At 44.5% G+C, this 22,370-nt stretch overlaps 1 protein-coding gene across 6 annotated transcripts in view; it reads right to left on the bottom strand.

Annotated features, from left to right (window-relative positions):
• FAT1 (FAT atypical cadherin 1) overlaps positions 1-10,990 on the bottom strand; it is a 129,787-nt gene extending 118,797 nt beyond the window's left edge. Inside the window, exon 1 of one of the 6 annotated variants that reach the window (XM_032223993.1) lies at positions 10,518-10,990. The gene's annotated coding sequence lies outside the window, so the exon portion shown is untranslated. Of the gene's footprint in view, positions 1-6,461; positions 7,161-7,767; positions 8,073-8,313; positions 8,408-10,517 lie in introns of those variants that run through there. The other 5 variants (XM_032223992.1, XM_032223995.1, XM_032223996.1 and 2 more) reach the window with 5 other exon arrangements.
• Between the last annotated feature and the right edge of the window lie 11,380 nt (positions 10,991-22,370).

Genomic DNA, 22,370 nt, shown 5'->3' with positions numbered 1-22,370 from the left:
GATTTTTCACAAGTATAGATATTATTTTATGACCTAGAAACTCCTAGCACTGTGATGGCAGACCTATGGCATGCATGCCAGAAGTGACACACAGAGCCATCTCTCTGGGCATGCCATTATTCTTCTCAGTTCCACGTGCTGATCTTCGCATGTGGGAGAGTGCTGAAAACCAGAAAAAGCAGCTCCCTGGCACACGTGTGCATGCCAGGAAGCTGAGCTTCTGGTTTCTGGCACATGAATGCATGCCAGCCAGCTGGTCTTCATGTGTGCATGCATGTCAAAAACTGGAAGACCAGGTGATCGGCATGCGCATACATGCTGGGAAACTCTTCTGGTTTCCAGTGCTCCCCCACAGCTGCTCGTTTTGACCCTCGGTACCAAAAAGGTTCGCCAACACTGTCCTAGCATGTTCCCTAGCACTTTAAAAACCCAGCTAAATTTCTATTTATTAACAAATGGTGAGCAATCCAACATGCTGCAAAACAAAGTATCAGCCTTAAGCTTAGGTTTTACTTCTAAGAAAGGTCCATAATAAAAGACCAACGTTTGACACTTTTCTTTTGTTAACAAATGATTATGCACTAAATCCATCTGGTGAGCTGAATAGCATTACAGTGATCACTTGAAATAATACTTGGTCTGGAATCAGAAAAAAAGGCTTTACAATCTCATGTCTCCTAGGGTTATGTATAAATTTGTTTGCTTTCTCTGACATCTTCATACAAAAATGTTCTTATGTTTATCAATAGGTAAACATTTATATACAAAATTCCACTGTAGTTCATCGAACATACTAATTATTTAAAGAACTATGGCTAAAAGATAAACAGACAAAAACAACTGCAACTGATCATTAAAAGAATCAGGAACTAATCAACTGTAGGGGAAGAAAGCTTATCAACTACAACTGGGATCAACAACTTAATTGCTTCTACTACTAAGTGAAACATCAGGTGAATGTAACTTGCAATTTTGACTTCACATTGTCCATTAAGTCTGCTTGTCAGAAGCAAGTTCACAAATGGTGATCACATGGCCAAGGAATGCTGCTCTGTTCATAAATCCATGCCTGTTGTGAAGTACCCAAATATTAATGTAGCTCAAGATGAGAGGTCATAAAGCTGTTCTCCCCCTCCAATTGTCATAACTTCAAATGGTTACTAAATAAGATGAGGACTACCTGTATACTAAGAGTTTCTTCAATAGTTTTTCACTTTTGTCCAGTTACCAAACTATCAAAATGTGTCACTACTTTGTGAAGGCTGAATTCTTTTACTCTATGGATGTGTTCTCCATTTGGAAATAAGTAACAGAGGATGTCACTAAGATTTGTTCATTGAAGAACATCTTGAAAGTTAGGTTTTTACTTATTTATTTTAGCAACTAAATATCTATACTAATATTATTAGCTACAACGCAGTACCAATGAATAAAAAGAACATTTTATGAAAAAAAAATCTGTAGAAAAGCAGGCAGAGCTGAGGGGAGGAGTTAAAAATATGTCATCAGCTTAGAAAAGTTATGTTGCTACAAATGATCCAAGTCCAAACCCTCTTTATATTAATGACAGGTGCAAAGAATAAGTGTTACATTTCAATTTCAATTAAAAGATTTATTGTTCAAGCTATACACAAGAATCTAGCCAAATTAAGTTCAACATTAAACTGGCCAAAGGACACAGTGGCTCAATGGTTAAGACGCTGAGCTTGTCGATCAGAAAGGTCGGCAGTTCAGCGGTTCAAATACCTAGTGCTGCATAATGGAATGAGCTCCCATTACTAGTCCCAGCTTCTGCCAACCTAGCAGTTCAAAAGCATGTAAAAATGCAAGTAGAAAAATAGAAGTCACCTTTGCTGGGAAGTAAACAGAGTTCCATGAGCCTTAGTTGTTTAGTCATGCCAGCCACATGACCACTGAGACGTCTTTGGACAGTGCTGGCTCTTCAGCTTTGAAATGGAGATGAGCACTGCCCCCTAGAGTCAGAAACAACTAGCACATATGTGCGAGGGGAACCTTTACCTTAGATGAAGGTTATTAGAATTCAGGAGGGGTTAGACTTGAACCATTTGTGGCAATCTAACAATTCTAAGCTGATGGATGCTTAACTACACACCCCAGCTCTGCCCGCTCTTCTCCAACAGTATCATCTACCAAGTGATACAAATACACAACAAGTAAAAAAAAAAATTGGTTTGCACAAATTGAATGATCTTAAGCAATGCTAAACACTTACACACTCTTTTTATGCATAGCCCAGGGTTTACATTCATTTTGCATGAAATTTGGTTAGATGGCAACATTCAGAGACTGCAGCTTTAAACAAATTCTAGTTATTGAAATAAATCAGAATAGCAAAGATCCATTCATATACTTTTCCTGAATTTTTGCTGAATAAATAAATTCTGCCAATACTTAAGTAAACATGTTAAAATGTTTATTTCAAAAATATTACAAGATTAAATATTTTAATAAAGTTTTAAATATAGTATAAAAAGTTGCTTGCTTAAGTTAACTGGCAATCGATACTGATTTTTTTAAAACTAAATCCATGATGGCAAACCTATGGCACACCTGCCAGAGATGGCACAAAGAGCATGTGCACCGTCACCAGCTGCTCTTCTGGTTTCCGGATCTTTGCGTGTACTGGCGAGTGTGGATGCACGGGCAGCTGGTCTTTAGGTTTCCGGCATGCACAAAGACCAGCTGGCCGGTGTGCATGTGCACACTGGAAACTCAAAGACTAGTTGGCAGGTGTGCATTAATGTGCCTGCCAGCTGGTTTTCGGCGCTCCAGCACATGCGTGCACGCACATTTCAGTTTGGGCACTCAGTGCCGAAAAAGTTCACCAACACTGAACTCTTTTTTTAAAAAATGAGGCTTGAGTTTAAAATCATTTCTTTCTTTTTTCGATGTCTTTAAAAGCAAAGATCACTGCAATAAGGTTTATCCCTTAAAATGGGAAAATATTCATTAAATTTATATGTTGCCCTTCTCAGTGAAAGTGACTTTGGGCAGCTCACAATTAAAATCATAAAAATATCAAAACATTAAATATAGAGACAAGATGGAAAAGGCAAGATTGGTAAGGTGGCTACATCTCTTCTGTACGTCCACCTGTTACCTCCAACCTAGAGCTCCCTCAGGCCAACTACAAAGCCAAGCTTTAATGTACTATTCTGGGAAACCAAAAGGGTGGGGCCAGATCTCATCTCAGGTAGCAAGATATCCCAAACAGTGGGGGGCCACAGCAGAAAAGGCTCTCCACCTATTCCCTGCTAGCCAAAACTCTTTACCCACGCAGATTACACTGCACCCCTTTGACCAAATCAAGTGACACAAGCTAATTCCGTTCCTCAGATAACATGGTCCCATGCCACAAAAGATATAGTAAAAAATAAAATTTTAAAATACAATAAAAGTATTGCTTGTCAAATCGGAGAATAGATACAGATTGGAGAAGCATTTTTAAAAGACATTCTTAATCCAAAATCTATTCTGAAAATGAACTTTCTGCATTATAATGTTGCCCTCTAATCACTACAATAATCTTTCCTTTGTTTCATTGTGGAAAGAATTGTTAGACAATATTACCCTGTATATTTCATACAGGCAGAACTGTATATTTATCCCTCAGTTACCAATAGCCAAATCATGATTGCTATTGAATAGTATCTAGTATTGAACAGTATCTCAATTCTAGAGTTTTTCCCAGTTCCTTTATCTTTTAGTTTACCAGATAATTATTCATGACTATATGAAAATAAGCCTTTTGCTTATCAAATCTATACGTCATACTAAACTATAATATGGGTTGTTTAGTATATTATGCAAGTCCAACTAATGCATATTGAAACACTGACTTTTGTCTCAGACTCAGACAATGTATCTTCACTTGTGCTTTATTCAATAAGCTACAATTAAACAATAGTTTGAATCCAGTTGCCATGCTCAATGGACCTATCTCTTTGGTGTTGCTTTCTTCAACCTGCTGCAAAGTAGTAGCTTACAACCACTATCATCCTCATTCACAACTGTCAATAACAGGATTAGGAATACAACAAATTAGAAGAAATAAGATTGGTACCTAAGGGAAACACATTTATGATTGTATCCTATTAACAACCAGTATAAGTTTATTTTAACCTATAATACTTTGTTACTGTTTTTTGAGGCAGGCTAATCTTAGTGTCTTATTTGCTGAGAATTTACCTGTCTAACATATGAAAAGATCATTCTAAAAATACAATATAGATCAGGGCTGTCAAACTCCCAGCCCGCAGCCCAGTTTAGCAAAGCAGGAAAAAGTCCCAATATGTCACCTGATGCCGCCGTGACATGAGTTTTACACCCTGATATATCTGATACACGTCACTTCAACAAAATATAAAATAGAATTCAAAAATAAATAAGTGGTCTCACATTCAGAATCCACAACTAATAAACTAAAATGGGACTGACTTTAAAAATGAAGGTGACTTTTTCTTGCAAGCTTCTCAGATTGTTGAGTTTATCATATCAAAACAAACAAATTGAAAAAAAACCCTAATTTTTAAGACCTTCCCCTCTGAATATTGTAAGTTCTATCCTTCCAAAGAATGTGAAGGTCAAACTGTGGTGGAGTCTGTAAACAAGCCAGAAAAGAAACAGAAAGATCAAGGATGAAGTCTCCCCAAAGTTAAGCACTCTGAAGGCCTACTGAAATCCTACAGGAATTTGCCAAGGCAATGTTATTCAATTAAAAACTTTTTAAAATTAATATATGATTGTGATATGTGAGCAAACACTAGGCTGTGAAGTGAACTGGACACAAAAAGCATTTTGGAGTTAATGAGGTGCCACATTGCATCTATTTGGCAACTGCATTCCTTCCTAGACTCATACAGTAAGACACATTGGATTAAGGGAGATCAATTTAATAACCATGTCCAATCCGTCTCCAAATTACTTTCTCCTCTTAAAATTCAGATTGCTGCATATCCTAGCATATTTATATAGGCATGTTTGCATATATGGAATGTAATTTAGAACCTGTTGCTATTTAACTAAACAGAAATTGCTTTTGAATAGATATGGATAGGATTCAAGGAAGCTTAAGTGTTGCTTGAAATAAGTGGGACTTTGCTATGAATTGATTATATTCAATTATAGACTATGTCCTAAACATTGTATTACTATAAGATAGACAGGGAGATGGCAAGGACAAGCTGCTTCTGGATTCTTGCCAAAAAAGCTATATGGATATCTCCATGAAGTCACCAAGAGTCAAATTTGATTTAAAGAAGACTATATTTAATGAAGGGCTTACACTTGGACCAAGGAGAGCCAAGTTTAACCAACTCCGCATGAGTGTACCACCATCTCTCAAACCAATTTATTTCATAGATTTATGTGGTGGGACAAAATAAGAAATCCTCCTATATGCCATCTCAAACCTTAAAGAGAAAAAGTGAAACATAATTGCAATAAACAAATCTTGGCATTTTAAATGCTTACTACTTTAGATTATGAAGTTTATAATCTTCGACTACAAGATGCCAAGAATTCTGCATGCCTTCCTTTTTAAAATGTATTAATCACTCTTTGCTCTTCAAAACAAACTCTGGCAAGCATAACAAGAGAAATCACAGCCTCAACCCATAGTTAACAGCTCCTTCCTTTCCAAGCCCACTAATAAGAAAAGATAATTACTGCCTACTTCCTTCAATTTTTCTCCAGCACTTTAGTTAGGTCACAACAACTGAATTCTGATCCAATTAGGAAAGACAGGCCGACCTTGATAAAAAATAATGAACCCAGACCAAGGGAAAAATAATGAAAGACTAGGAGAGGTTTTAGCAGCAGATAAAACTTTTAAGTACTCTGAAATCAAGAACAGGAATTGTGCTGGGGAGGAGAGAGTAGAAAAAGTCTTTAGAGGCTTTATCTCACTTTAAGAGCTCCCTCCCATAAGAGATTTGATTTAGCAATTACTCTTGAAAGAAAAGGGGTTCTCCCTCATTTTTTTCCTAAGTCCCTTTCATTCCCAACGTGGCTTGCCGTGCCCTACTCAGCTAATGGCAGCAGCAGGACAAAAGCTCCTGGGCAGGCTGCAGCCCCTCGTGTCTCACTTGCTATTCTCCTCACGTCCCGACACCCAGAAAGGGCGGGGGAGGGTAGGAGAAACTCTCTGCCACCCATCCAAATGTAAACGGGGCGGACGGGCAGAAAAGCTCCTAACTTTGCAAGAAAGCACCAACTTTCCCACCTCCCCCTTGTGCGGTAGCCACGGCGCCTCTTTCTCCCTTAGCAACTTTTGCCCTCCCGCTTTGCTGGCTGCTTCTGCTCCTCCACCAGCCTCCTCCCTCGTGCGGCAAAGACCCCGGGTGGGAAGGCACCGCGGGCATTCCGATCCCGAACTTTCTTCTACTCCGTCTCCCTCGGGTCCAGCTCGCCGCCGAGTCCCATCCCTCCCCGTTTCTCACCTATAAGGTTTCCCTGGAAAAAGCGGAGGCGTCGGGGGAGACGGCTTCCACGAAAGCAAAGCGCCCGCCCGTTCTCTCGCATGGTGCCCGGTCCGAGTCCCTAAGTCTGCCTTTCTTCCTCCCCTCGCTGCCTGCAGCGGCGCCTCCTTCGCTACCGCTGCCGCTCGTCGCGACACGCTCCGGTCGCCGGATTCTTCCGCCAAAGCAGGGGCAGCCGCCACAAACCGCGTCCGGAACTAATTTCTCTGGCATGAAAAGTTAAACCACTCTTCAGCGACTCCACGGCTCGCAACCATCTGGCTCCGGAGTGATTATAACCCTGCAGATCAAACGCGCCACGATCCTTCTCCTTCTTCACCCCCTTTCCCTTTAAGGACAGAGCGCCTTTAACGGAGCAACAGTTGTGATCACACGAACAATTGGGAGGGGAGGGGGGAGAAGAAAAGGCTTAAGGCTAAAGAGATGTGTTGGGTCAGAGCTCTGTTTATTCAAGGGGAAATCTCACCGGGTTCATTAGCTGCCCGCAGCAGTCTTGGCTTCAATACATCTGTTTACTCGGAAGTAAAGCTAGGTGGAGCTTCCTTTAAAAACTGCAAACATCGTTTTTTCAACCTGGCCGGGCATAAGTTGCCTTCCTGAGTTGCACATAGTTGATCTTTAGGATAAAGCCAGCTAAATCTTTTTAAGAACCTTTAAACATATTTAAGGCTCCTCTGCAGCTACTTTTAAAGTAATGCTTGCCTCTGGCAGTATGTTAATCTTTTCTTTGAACCCTCGAAGATTTGACTTTAATCCATCATTGGGTTAATGTCCTAAAGCAAGGAAATGGGAACAAGGCATCTTTTCCTTTCCTTTAAAAAAACAAAAACAAAAAAACAAACTAAAGCCTCAGATGTGAGAGTTTCTAGTTTCCACCCGCCCGGATTTCGGCCGAGCATGATAGTGCCGTGCTCCGAGTCCATCTCTTAGCCTGTAATTGCTTTATACTGTGCACATTCTCTTACAAGCCCTTAAAAGGAAGACTCCGCGAACCAAAATCTTGCCTCCTTTGGCACTTTAATGCTCTGCCGCCCCGAACATTCAGCGACACCGACCTTCATATTAACCTGCAATTGTGCTCACAGCTGGGGATTCGCTAACCTTTCAAACTTGCAGAACCCCAAAGCACCTCAACGCCCTTCGTGCAGATCCCGCAAAGTACCGTATCCCAACCAGAAATTAAAGGCGGGTAGGAAAGGGCAGCTACGCCAACTTGGGAGGCCCAAGTCTAAAAACAGTCGCGTATTTGAATTAAAGACAAACTTACCCGATTTAAACTAAGGAATACACACGCGAAAACCTCCCCCTCCCCCGGCAACAGTTTGGACCCCAACAACCGTCAGAGCAGTCTTTGCCTTCCTACTAAAGCCAATTTCCTAGGAGTAGCCATGTTTACTCATGAGTAAAGCACTGACGAAACGTAGGGTTATTCCCAGATACATGTAAAACGGATTGCTGCCGGAATCAGATCAGCTACTTGATCTCCCTGGATTCAGGCGCTTCCACGCGATTTGACGGTTGATCCTAAAACACGAGTGCATTGCCCGAGGCTCTGGTCGACAGTAGGATGCTCTTTCGGTTAAAGCAATACCGCTTAAATACTTGAATTATTAATTACAGCGAGTTCCCGAGCAACCTTAAAGGTTACTGGAGCTGAACTCGACAAAGGACCGCCCTGTCGGTAACTTTTCAGGAGTGTCCGCAGCCTCTATTGCCCAACAAAAGATCACCGTACCGTAACCACCTCCGCCCGCTTCCAACAGGAAATAAAAGGGGAGCCTTACTAAGGGAATTTAAAAGCTGAACTACTTACTTTTAGGGGTAGGAATTTCCACACACCCCAGAAGCATTGCTGGATTATTTTTGAGAGACTGGGCGCTGGAAGGGATTCTCCAATAGGAACTGGGAGGGGGGAGTTTTTCCTGGAGGAGGGGGGAACTCCTGGAAAATGGGTGGGTTTTCAGATTCCATTTCAGAGCTTTGATTTAAAATGTAATCCGACACCAGCGATCCACCTCTTAATTTCAGGAACCCTCCGAACAATTTATAGAAAGGAAGGCGACTTTTCTCCCCTGCCTACATTGATAAAAGAGGCGAGGCTTGCTCTGATGAATGCTTTTTTAAAAAACTGCCGTGTCATGAACGGCTACTTTGAAATCCTTTGAAGAGCTCAATAAAAACTGGAGTTCACCTGCCTATCAGCAGTTTACAGAGTACCGAAGGAGGAGAAGGTGCCTGCCTTCTGCAAACAGTCGTAGGCGAACGGCTGGAAGACAAGCAAGGCCAGGCCTCAGTAGTTTCAGAAGGTCCACCACAGCAACGTTAGGCTTCTACTCGGGTGTAAATCCTTTCGTGGTTAATGGGGCTTACTCCTAGGTTTGCAGCCACAGGTCGACAGTACTTGCCTAGAAGTACCTCCTCCCACGATTGCCTTTGCTGCATGATCCTACCCATCCTACTCCTAAGAAAATGGATACTTGGTTCTGGTTCCCATTAGACCACTTTTGTCAGATTGAATTTCATCTCGATGCGCAGAAATTGTTGGGCTGCGCCCGTTTGGGCTACATCCTTGTAAATGACGGCCGGGCACTGTCTCTTGCAGAAGGGTGGCAGTCGAGTCACGATCCTGCTGGTGTCTGCAGGGAGTAATGCCTTCGAAGACCTGGATGGACCTACTTCCGGGTGGGACGCCGAGTCGGACGGAGTTCTCTGTTTCAGATCGCCGCGATTACAAATCACTTGAACAACCCGGCGCTACCGGCTCAAGTGGCCCGACGATCACGGGCAGCTTGGGTCCCTTCGGGTTGAGACCAGCAGGTGACACATACCTCGAATTTTGCGCCACGTTGGTCTTTGTTGGGGATAAAGCGCTTTTTTTTAAAGCACCCAGAGTGTGAATTGCCAACAGCGCGACACGTTTAATTGAGCATCTCTCCTCCCACGGGCTGCTTCGGAAACGGGTTACAACTAGGAATGTGTAAAATAAATTGCTATGGGATGAAGCTTAAAGAGGCATCCCCGAGGAAAGGACCGCAGCGTGTTTAGTCAGTTCCGGTTTCCAACCTTGCGACCCACCCTCCGAAATGTAATTGCCTAGAAGGAAGGAATCGCCCTTTTCCTTACTAAAATCTCCCTAGAAAAGGAGGGGCTAAAAATAAAGCAGATTCTCCAAGGTGCGCCACGCTCTTTGCTCACTAACCTTTCTTCTTCTTTTTTTAAAGGCTTCCCGCGACAAGTGCTAAAGGGGACCGAATCGCTGTGATCAATCCCTCCCCACACCTCGCTTTAGGAAGCCCGCTTTTTCTCATTCACACGCCCCTTGACTGACAAGGGGTCGTGAAACGAGACTCCAAAGCTTGCCCTCGAGGTTCACCTTTGGAGAAAACCGGAAGGGGCCCCAAAGAAGGTGGGACAACAATGGACGCGGGGGTTGTGGGGGGGGGGGATAAGCGCTGTACTCTTTCTCCTCGTGACTCCGGACAATGCTGAACTTGACTGGCTGGGTAGCGGCCCAGGAGAAGCGGCATTTCGGGCCAAAAAAAAAAAGAGGACGGGAACTCAACCATGGCCCTTTTTGGTAGCTAGAGGGCGCTGCGCCATAATGCTTCCTCGTGGATCGCCTACTTTGTTTCTCCTTCCCAAAGGCGCTATTCCTAAAACAAGTTGCACTCGACCGTATACGTAAAAGCTAGGAGCGCCCCTTTACAGCCAGGTTGCTTAAACAACGATCTGAGAGACTCAGGCTGCAACTGGGATCGCTGGTTCTTGCAGTAAGAAAAAGGGAGGCAATGGATGGGGGAGGTGTGTGGGGTGTTTTTTTTTTTTTTTTTTGCTAGGGGAAGTCACACAGATAGAAACCAAAGGAGGTTAAGAGAGCGAGCACGCAAAGGGCCAGTGCCCCCGAAGTGTCTGTCCATTCGTCTATTCAACACTTCCTCTTTCAGGTGAAGCCACGCAGGGCTTTACGAAACGCAACTGGAAGGGTTGGGAAGGAGGGGATGAAAGGAGGGGACTCACCAACCAGGCCAGCTGGGTGCAACCTCGCTTTGCTTGCTTTGCATCTAGATTCCTTTTGCTTCAGTCCATTCCGGCAGCCCCGCGCTTCAAAGAAACCAAATCAAAGACCAACTTGTCTCCGTCTCTTCCAGCGCCCGAGAGATCGCCCGCTTCTTTCCATCTCCAGGTGGCTGCCTGCCGGGTTGAACCCATCCGGTTCAAAAGGAGAGAAGGAGGGGAAAAAAACCAAAACCCAGCAAGTTGAGAGGGGCGGGACAAGATCCAAGTTTTTCAAGACAAGTCCAGGCAAAGCGCGCGGCTGTTGAGTTTCAGCGCCGGGAGAGCGCTGAAACCTTCCCCGCCTGCTTGGAACTCTCCGGCTGGAGCGCCGCCCACTCCCGCTTCCAAAGGCTGCTCTGGAGGGGCTTCTCCAGCCAGGCGCCGGCGGCGGCAGTTTGCTGCTTTCTCGTCCGGCCTCCGTCGGCCTCCGCGGAAAGGGCGGCGTCCCGGGTGGGCGAACTCTGCCTTGGCTCTGCTCCGCGAGAGGTGGGAGCGAAGGGCGCCACCCCACTTTCCTTCCCCGCTCCTCTCTGCCGCGTGGGTAGCCTTGCCTTCGCCGCTGGGGGAAAGGGACGCGTGGCTTGAGCGACTGCGGCCAGGTGAAGAGAGAGGGGGAAGCCTAAGTGCGTCTCATCACTGGCGAAAATGATCGTTTTGCCAAATCCTGAAGCCACGATGTTCTCTCCGACTTTCTCCAAACATCGTTGGATCTGTTTGTCACATCAGTGTCATAATCACATCCCGCGGCTCTTGCGTTTAGATGCAGTCACTTACGTACACATACTTTGATTTGGCCAGAAATCCTGGATCCGTGGTACGGATGCTATAATCTGCCCACGTTAATCATGTTAGGGCATGATTTCAACATAGGACAGATTCGTTTAGAGGAATTGCAATAGGCATGCAAGAACCACAGGGAAGTTGGTGGGCAAGAGACAAAAGATCTTTTGTTCTGTGGTTTTTCATCAACCCTTTCAAAGATAAACATTAGAATTACATAATCTTAGATAATGGGTCTCACTTTTCAAAAGAATCACCAGAAATAGTCAGCAGAAATCCATAGTCTTTGGAGCACATTTTCTCCCTTCCTTTGCCAAGCCACTGCCAGACATGATTCTTGAGATGTTTGTGGTATGCAGCAGATGACACCAACATCCTGTTTTTGTTTAGACAGTTCATGCAAAAGAAATGAGTGAAAAAATAATCTCCAGCAGACACCAACAAACCCCCTTCCCTGGGCATTCAAGCAGTACTAGAGAGTTTTGACACTGACATTCACAAATGCTATGTAGGGGCATTTCTGCTCTGCAGAAATTAAAATCATGTACAATATCATCAGATACACACAGACTGATGGACACACTGGAATTTGGGAGACACACCAGGGACGCTGAAGTGGAAAGAGTAGAAAGTTTAAATATAAATCTAATAATGCATTAATCAATATTATTGGTAATTGCAATAGTGATGGTTATAGCTACATAATATTCATTTATCTCACCATAGATTCATTTGGTTTCATTGATTTATAGGACTATGGAAAGTTATCACCCAGCCCTCTCCCAGAAAAAATGAAATATCCTAGGAAATATTGAAAAAGGCAGAATACATTTCCCTGGATGTGAAAAGGGATGAAACATGTTTTAAAGACAAAGTAACTCCCTGCAGCTTCCTGCCCATCCTCCTTTGTCATTGGGCCATTGCCCAAGCCAGTCCTTTTACATAATAAAGATTCTCCCCCTCAGCTCCAGGGGGATGGAATTAAGGCATGATTAGTCTTCACCCACTCACCACATGGCATCTGAGAACTCAACCAAACCTGGATTCAAAACACAGCCTAGGGAGTTGCCCCTGCATGGCCCATGAGAGTCTGACAACCAATCAGAATACAAGATCAAAGGTCAGAGAGGGCATAAAACCAGGGACTCAGCATCTCAGCCCTTCTTTCTCTTCTCCACCACCAACATTGAAGCCTGTGATCACCTTTTCTGTTCCTGTCCACCATTAAACCATCTTTCCAAGCAGCCTCCATGTCTCCAGTGTCTTTTTCCCCTCTTGGAGCTGAAGGACATTTCTTTCATCAGGACCTTCCAGCTTGCATACATGACTGGATGGTTCATCTAAAACTACATAGTAAAAGAAAAAGCTGCTTTTGAACTTTCATGACTGAGAAAATTGAAGGACATACAAAATATTGTAGCAACAAAAGAAACCAGCAACCAATCCACTTGGCTCAGCTACATCTGAACCACCATGACTAGCTTAAAATGGCTATTTCCCCCTCTAGAATTCTCAAACAGCTCTCAACTATCTTGATCTTAAGCCCCATTGACCACTCTATCGTACACCTGTCAAACTCGATTGCGTCCCAGCCAAGATAGTGACGTATCATGATGTTTTTTGCCTTTGCGGAGCCAGGATGGACGTGGCCTGCGCATGAGAGGCCGCCTGCTGCCAATTACCTCCAATAGACCGATTAGATCCCACAGATTAGGCCTCCTCCGAATTCCATCCGCTGGCCAATGCCGACTGGCGACTACCCGGAGGAGAGCCTTCTCTGTGGCTGCTCCGACCCTCTGGAACGAGCTCCCGGTGGGGATTCGAACCCTCACCACCCTCCAGGCCTTCCGCAAAGCCCTTAAAACCTGGCTGTTCCGACAGGCCTGGGGCTAAAGAGCTTCCCCCCCCCCTCGAATGGTATGGTTGTTGTGTGTTTTAAATTGTGTATTGTTATGTTCGTCTTTTTATCCCCTGTCTATACCCCCTTCCCTGACTGAATTGTGAGCCGCCCTGAGTCCCCTTTGGGGAAAAGGGCGGCATATAAATGTAATAAATCCAATCCAATCCAATGACATATTCGGCCCGCAGGCTCCCAGTTTGACAGGCCTGCTCTATCAGAAAACCTCCTTACCACAAGGTTTTACATTTATATATTTACAAATACTTTCTTATTACATGTATATTTACAGTAAGACTAAAAGATTTACTAACTTGTTCCATGTCTCATTTAGATTATTTCCAGATAGAGCTGTGCCTGCTTTGAAAATTATTCATAAGAACTTTGGATTTCAGATGAATAGTTCTGCTATTTGTTAAAGCAACCCACCTTTTCTCAGGCTTCAGCCCAAACTTTAATGGCTTGACTGCTTTAATGAGTTGATTCCTTAAAGCAGATGTAGCTTTTGATTGTTTTAAGGCCTGCATAGAAGTCTGAAAAAAGAAATGGCACCTTTAATTAGTAGCAGAGAAACGTTGTGCTGAGATAACATCCAAACCCCTCTTTATGAATCATTGTTCAAATACGTACAGACCTAGTAATGTTATTGATTGAAAATCACTCTTCTTGGATGAACCTTATTGCCACGGTTTATGTTTCTCTTTTTCCTGGGCAGTTGGACACCCTTCTCTTCCAAACAAGAATATTGGGATTATAATGGTTTAAAAGGCATATTACTTTTTCTATACTTGAACAAGCATTTCATTGCCAGGAACCTTGAAAAGAGAGCATTTGGAAATGTACATATCATTGTTTTTGTTTACTTTGTCATTTAAAAAATAATAATGTAAAAACACTTAAATAAGAATAACCTAACTGTATCATATGGCAAGAATTGAGATGTAAAATTAGTTTTGATTACTAAATGACAGGATTATATTCTGGGAGTGAATTCTTCTCTCTCCTTTCTGCTTTTTGTTTATATAACTTCTTTAAAACACATGCACAAAACACTGCAACCATCCCATTTTCATTTTCTAATAATACATGTTGAAGGCAAGTGAGTCTGGAACTATTCCTGAAATAGTTGATGAAGTAATATACAAATTTCCATTCAAGGTATGGTCAGAAAAGTCAGGATTATGGTTCTTTCTTTATTCATGTCAGAAGCACTACTGATTATGGTCACATAACATTCAACATTCAGCAAATAAAATATGTATAAAATAGGTTGCAGACATATAGCATGTGTAAAAATAAGAGTACAAATAGGATTAAAACTAAATGATATTCGCCCAGTATCAGGCCACATTGTCTTTGGTTGCAATGGTACAATTGAACTGCCTATTTTTTCTGTGTGACACATAATATTGGAAGAAAAATCTGGCCCAGTTCCACGTTGTGAGAAAGACACTTGAAATGAAATGGAGGCAGGCTTGCAGAAAGAAGATCTCCATTTGATAGCCAGAAATTAGTGGCAATAGCATGTTTCTGGGGTGGCTGACAAAATGGGGGTGAGAGTAGGTGGGTTTTTATATATTCTTTGGGCTTTGTGATTGAGATGCATATTCCTGTGCAAGAATATGTCCTTTAATATTTTAATGGCATTGCTAGTTTCCTATGGGCATGGCACGACAAAACCGCGCTCGTCAAAATAGCGGTGATAAAACCGCGTCGCTGAAGCCGCGATGTCATCACCGCCGCGACAACAGCGCGGCGACAGAAGGGCGCTTTAAAACAGCGCGGCGGCAGAAAGCCGATTTAAATTAAGGTAAGGGTTAGGATTAGGTTTAGGGGTTTGCTTTAGGGTTAGGTTTAGGGTTAGGATTAGGTTTAGAGTTAGGGTTAGGTTTAGGTTTAGGGTTAGGTTTAGGGTTAGGTTTAGGGTGCTTCGGAAGGCACGGATTTGCCCTCCGCCCTTATGTCAGCACGGTAAGGTCGCATTTGCTTTGGCGATTCGGATGGCGTGGATTAGCACTCGTGCTTATGTCTCCGCAGATAAGGGCTTCGTGGTATTGTGGTGGAACCTCCTATGGGGTCATGTAGGGGTCATGGCTGGCTCTACAGGCAAAAGGGATTGCAAGTGCTAGGTGTTTGTCTGAGCTAATGAATAGATTGGCCCAGTCTCTCTGAATGGGTACAAAATCTCCATTCCTAAAGACCAACCACTTTAAGTTTCTACTTGAGGCTGTTTTCCTATGGTAGGAATACTGGGGTTGCCTTCTTGCTTTGTTAAGGTTTCTCCTGATAGGTATTATGGATACCTCTTTCTCATTAATTGTATTTGTATTTCATTTCAGACACTGCTTGTTAGTACCAGAAGTTTGGGGCCCAGGGAAAAGTATCTGCAGCCCAATGGGGCTCACAGACTTCAAAAGATGTATACTCAGGAGAATCTTCAAGGGAATCAAGAATGGTCCAATTGTAACATATTTCTTGGTATCATAGAAATACTACAACTTACATACTTGTGGCAGGCATAATGCCACTACATAATGAATATAATGGTCCCATTTGTGTAATGACATCATTGCATATGTATCATAATTTTGGTGTCATTAAGGATTTGTGGTGCTTGTTTATTTTTCAGGCACCACTATATTTATCTATGGATCAGAGGACATGCAAGAATGAAAATATTGTGATCCTCAAGCTTTTGCATTAGCTGTCGATATGTTGCTCCTTGGGCATTTCTGCAATGCTGAATGCAAAAATCTAAAAACACATTGTGATTGTTTTCAAAATGCTGGGGAGGGGGAGCAAAAAATATTGCTATCTCCTGAGCTGCTGTAATTGAAATAGCAAAAGTCCCTTTGGAACAAGAAAGTAACATGAATGTCTTGCAGATTCTCCTCAAATTTTTCAGTTATGGGAGCTGACAAAAGCATCTAGCCACTTTGCTCATTGAAAGAATTGAGGCCCAGAAACCCAGAGGTGGATGAATCAAGAGGGAATCTGAGAACTCTAGAGAGTCATGCATTTTTTTAAAAAAGTACTTTTACTGCATTATTAAATCAATAGCAGGTGAACCAGAAGTAAATCAGATCCATTCTTGATTCAGCTAATCTTGTGAGATCCCAGGTGTCAGCTTCTGCCTTGCTGTTGCTTCAGCTGCCATGAAACGGGAAGGGGGGGGTGGTATTTGGGAGGGGATAATTGATGTGCTGGAGGAATGTTCTAGGATGTACCAGATATTGGGATTGCGCATGCGTGAGTGTTCCCGCCTGCATCAACGGCCTCGACATTCTATCTTTGGCCTGTCTTTTTGAAGTTATCTCACACCTGACACTTGAAGGACTTATGATTGGCCTGGAGCTATGATCCTAAGGGGTGGGGAATGGGCTATTCTATATATCAATCGCTTTCGCGCCTTATTAAGTAGACTTTGCTTCGCAACTGCTTGCTTACCATTTATAATTAGTAAAAGTACTTTGAATTTCCAACTCATGGAGTCTCTTAGTTTTCTTTCCTAATTATGGAATGGAGTAACGCTGACAAGAAGCAAAGTCTACCTTTAAACCCTTTCCAGGAGATTTACGTCTACCGTGAAGGGAGATATGTCTTCACCGATCAGAGATACGGAAGGGGCCGTTAGCGGCGTGGATTCCAGCGAAGCCAGACCTCCCGAACTTTCGCTTCACGAGCCAGAGGGCCCCGACCTATCACTTCATGAAGATTTATTTCAACTGCAAATTTCCAGCCAGCCGGACCTTCCTCCCCCTCGATGGTCTACTTCGGTCGGGCAAAGAGAAGAAGAGGCGAGCTGGAATGCAGGGATCACTCAAAGGCAACCCCGACAACCAGCGCTGGAGACTGGAGCTGTGAGAAAACCCCAGAGGAGTGAATTACCTGATTATTGGGGTCAAAGGTATTTTGGGGAAAGAAGGGGGGAAGATGAAAGAGACTGGAGAAGCTGGCGTCAACAAACTCCACGCGCGCCTTCACCCCCTCCCCCTAGGCCTGCTTCACCCCCTGTGGCTAGAGGCTTTGCTGGACCCGGGGCCCCTCCTCCCCGACGGCACCGAATGGCAAAAATCCCTCCCCTGCCTGTGCGTTTCAACGGTGATTCTGCTACCCTGGCCTCTTTCATTATGCAGGTCTTTAATTATATGGAGATTTATGGCCGTGATTTTGAAACTGATGGCATGAGAGTCCGGATGGTTCTCTTATCTTTAGATGCTGAAGCTGCCACGTGGTCCACGGCTTTGCATATGTCTGGTTCTCCCCTCTTGGGAGATTTCAACCGCTTTATGGAGGCTTTCCGCCAACGCTTTGATGACCCTTTGACAGAGAAACGAAGCAAATTGAAATTTATAACCCTTGAGCAAGACGATAGACCTGTTGCCCAATACATCCAGGAATTTCAATGTCTGTCGCAATACATGAGAGGCTGGGGGGAGGACGCACTCCTGGACAAATTTGCTTCGGGGTTAGATGAAGACATTTACCAGCAATGTGTCAATCGTAACCTGCCCAGGCGTTTGGTCACTTGGTTTGAACATGCTGCAGACGCTGAGCTCGACCTCACCAGGCTCCGTTATGCCAATGAAGAAAGAAAGAAGCGAAAGGAGAAAGCTGCGAAGTCTTCTCCCCCTCCTGCCAGGAAATCCCTCTTCAAACGACGGGGGGAAGGGAGGGGGCCCCCTTCAGGCCTCTCCAGACCGTTAACCTGCTTCCGTTGCGGTAAATTGGGGCACACCGCCCCCGAATGTCGTGCTAAATTGCCCATCTCTGCTCAACCCCCTCCCAAACGTGAGGAAAAGTCTGGCAGAGTCTCAGAGAAGAAGAAAAAAGAAACTGCCTTCGCTGTGGACAACAAACCCCCTCCTTTCGCCCAGCCATTAGAGGGAGACGCGGACGCCAACTCCTCTTCTTCTGAAGATTCCGATGATGACACATCGCCTCACTGGGTGAGTTCAAACAAAGGGCCCCTGCTAATCCCCATTGAGTTAAAAGTACCCCCCCAGGGACCACCTGCCACCCTTCTGGCCTTGCTCGACTCCGGCTGTTCCCAATCCATGATCAATCCGGCCATGGTGGAAAAATTGGGCCTCAAATTGCGCACTTTGAAAACCCCAATTGTGTTTTGCCAAATAGACGGCTCTATTGCAGGGGGGGGGGGGGGCGCCCATTTTTTTACTGAGCCTTTGGAAATGAAAATGGGTACCCATACTGAACTAATTTCCTTTGTGGTCGCGCCTGGCATGGACAGGCCACTCATTTTGGGCATCCCCTGGCTCCGGAAGTGGAACCCTCACATAAATTGGCGCACAGGCCGCTTACGCGTCCGCTCCAGGGTGCCTCCAGTGGGGGAGAACTCTCCTGAACAACCTGTAACTGACATTCCTGAAGTGGCCGCTAGAGGGCAGGAGAGAATTGCAGGAGAGGAGAAAATTCCGAAAGAGTATTGGGATCTTAAGGAAGTCTTCAGCGAAAAATCTTCAGACAATCTACCCCCCCACAGGCCTACTGACTGCTCCATAGACATTTTACCCGGGGTTAAGCTCCCTAAACCCCAGATCTACTCCATGTCTCCCAGGGAAATGGAGGAAATGCGTTCTTTCATTGACAAAAATTTGAAACGTGGTTTCATTGAACCGGCTCGCCCCAAAGTGGCTGCCCCTGTACTTTTTTGTGAAAAAAAAGATGGCTCTCTTCGTTTATGCTGTAATTTTAAAAATCTTAACGCTGTATCAACTCAGAACCTCTACCCCCTCCCGTTGATGAAAGACTTATTGGCACAGCTGGGGAAGGGCCGCATCTTTACTAAATTGGACCTCCGGGAAGCTTACTATAGCATAAAAGGAGACGAATGGAAGACTGCTTTCAACTGCCCTCTTGGTTGTTTCCAGTTCCGGGTTATGCCTTTTGGCCTACAGGGGGCTCCTGCTGTTTTCATGCAACTTATTAATGAGATCTTGCACGATCACCTGTATAAAGGAGTTATCGTATATTTGGACGATATCCTTATCTATACTCGCACATATGACCAACACGTCGCTCTGGTGTGCACTGTTTTGAAAAAACTACGTGCCGCTGACCTCTATGCCAAATTGTCTAAATGTGAGTTTCACCAAACTAAAATTGACTATCTTGGCTATCGCATCTCACCAGATGGCATTGAGATGGACCCTGAGAAAGTGAGGGCGGTCATTGAATGGGACGCACCCAAAACTCGTAAACAATTGCAAAAATTTTTGGGTTTCGCTAATTTTTACCGTCAATTCATTCCCTCTTTTGCTAAGATTGCTCTTCCTATTACTAATTTGCTCAAGACTAAGGGCGATCCAAAACCTAAACCTAATAGGCCTTTGGACTGGAACATGGAATGTCAGGCGGCATTCGAGAAACTTAAACGCCTTTTTGCCGCTGAACCAGTACTTAAGCATCCTGACCTAGACCGGCCTTTCGTCGTCCAGGCTGATGCCAGTGATGTCGCCGTAGGGGCCATTCTGCTGCAAACCAACGACCAAGGTAACCTGCAACCTTGCGCGTACACCTCCCGAAAGCTCACTGACACGGAGAGACGTTGGGCGGTTTGGGAAAAGGAGGCTTTCGCGGTCCGTTGGGCCCTGGCTACGTGGCGCCATTTCCTAGAGGGCGCGAAACACCCATTTGAGGTGTGGACTGACCACAAGAACCTGGAAGCGTTGCGGACGCCTCGTCGTCTCTCCCCCAAACAAATGCGATGGGCCCAATATTTCGACCGTTTCAATTTCACTCTAAAGTATATCCCGGGAGGGAAGAACTTCATGGCGGATGCTTTGTCCAGATTACCTCAATATAATTGCTCTAAACTGACTATCGTCCAACCACTCCTGGCAGCTCCGGTACTCACACGTCAACAGACCCAGGCACAGAGAGAGGTGCCTCAAGATCTACTTTCTGACCTTAAAAAAGCTCTTGCTCACGACGACTGGTTCCTGAACCATCGTGACGAGTGCACCATGAGGGACGATCTACCGTGGATTGGTGCTAAATTATACATCCCCGCGTCCCTCCGCCTCGTGGTCCTTCGCCGCGCTCATGACTCCAGATTGGCGGGTCATTTTGGATTCGTAAAAACTTTACATCTCGTGAAGCGACAATTCTGGTGGCCCTCTTTAAAAAAGGACATTGAACTTTACGTGGCTAGTTGCCCCATTTGCGCTGCCGCCAAGAAACCACCTGGGAAACCGCAAGGACTGCTCCAGTCCGTCGCTCGCCCAGTTGCCCCTTGGAAGGAGATTTCTATGGACTTTATTGTTGAGCTTCCCGAAAGCCAGGGGCATACCGTTATATGGGTGGTCACTGATTTGTTTTCCAAGCAAGTTCATTTCGTGCCTTGTCACAAAATTCCTTCCACCAAGGCATTGGCTAAACTGTTCATTTCCCACATCTACCGTTTGCATGGAGTGCCCGACCGTATTATCTCCGATCGGGGGGTCCAATTTACATCTAAATTTTGGAAGGAATTTCTCAAGCGCATCGGCTCCGCCCAGGGCCTTAGCTCCGCCTACCATCCTCAGACTAATGGCGGCTGTGAACGTACAAATTCTGTTCTTGAGCAATATTTACGTTGCTTCATCAATTATCAACAAGACGATTGGGTGGACTTGTTACCACATGCTGAAGTGGCCTACAACAACTCGGTTCACTCCAGCACGGGGTTCACCCCTTTTTGGGTCGTTTACGGTCAGGATTTTGTTCCTATTCCCGAATTGCCTAGTGACCAACCGCAAGTCCCTTCAATTGCGGACTGGAGTGAACGCCTCAGTCACATTTGGCCGTTGACCCTTTCCACTTTGGACGCTGCTCATAAAGCCCATAAGAAGCAAGCAGATAAAAAACGCACTCAGCCCTATGAATACCGCCCTGGGGATTTGGTATATTTGTCCACAAAATTCCTGCACACTACGCAGAAGTCAAAGAAATTGGGGCCCAAATATGTTGGCCCTTTCCCTATTGTAAAGGTCATCAATCCTGTTTCTGTTCATTTACAATTGCCAAAACACCTCAACCGCATCCACCCGGTTTTCCACATCAACCTCATCAAACCTGTTCGGGTTTCCCACTTGCGCCCCCCAGATGAACCTCCGCCTACTCCGTTACTAGTGGATGGGGAACGTCATTTTGAAGTTCGTGCCATTCTTGATTCCCGCAAACACCGTAATCGCATCCAATACCTAGTGGCTTGGAAACATTTTCCTCCCTCCCACACTGAATGGGTTGATAAATCCCATGTTCGAGCTCCCCGTTTACTTCGTGACTTTTATGCTGCTTATCCCGACAAGCCTTGACTTTCTTTTTCCCCCTCCCTCTTTTTTTTGTGTTTGTCGTTTGTCTGTTTCGTTTTTTTTTTTTTTACAGGCCTAACAGCCTTTTTTTTCCGGGGGACGGCCGGATGTCAGCTTCTGCCTTGCTGTTGCTTCAGCTGCCATGAAACGGGAAGGGGGGGGCTGGTATTTGGGAGGGGATAATTGATGTGCTGGAGGAATGTTCTAGGATGTACCAGATATTGGGATTGCGCATGCGTGAGTGTTCCCGCCTGCATCAACGGCCTCGACATTCTATCTTTGGCCTGTCTTTTTGAAGTTATCTCACACCTGACACTTGAAGGACTTATGATTGGCCTGGAGCTATGATCCTAAGGGGTGGGGAATGGGCTATTCTATATATCAATCGCTTTCGCACCTTATTAAGTAGACTTTGCTTCGCAACTGCTTGCTTACCATTTATAATTAGTAAAAGTACTTTGAATTTCCAACTCATGGAGTCTCTTAGTTTTCTTTCCTAATTATGGAATGGAGTAACGCTGACACCAGGGGTGTGGAACTGCTTTAGAAGAATGGAACTGTTTTTCTTCTTTTTCTAAAACTGTTGAGCAAAATTAGATGGATGTTTTGTCATAAGCACATTATGAAAGCATGTTCCAATTAAAATTCAGCACTAGTTTTAATGGGGTGCTAAATATTTGTGTGTGTGTATGTGTGTGTGTGTGTGTATGTATGTGTGTGTGTGTGTGTGTGTGTGTGTGTGTGTGTTGAAAATATATAACTAGATAGTGCTTTGAGAATTCTGAAGCACAGGAGTTGGTTACTTGTTGACGTTCTTTGAAT

Source organism: Thamnophis elegans, chromosome 9 (genome assembly GCF_009769535.1).
Source record: "Thamnophis elegans isolate rThaEle1 chromosome 9, rThaEle1.pri, whole genome shotgun sequence".
Taxonomy (NCBI): Eukaryota; Metazoa; Chordata; class Lepidosauria; order Squamata; family Colubridae; genus Thamnophis; species Thamnophis elegans.
Note: the sequence above shows the minus strand (reverse complement) of the source record. Positions and strands in the feature narration are given on the sequence as shown.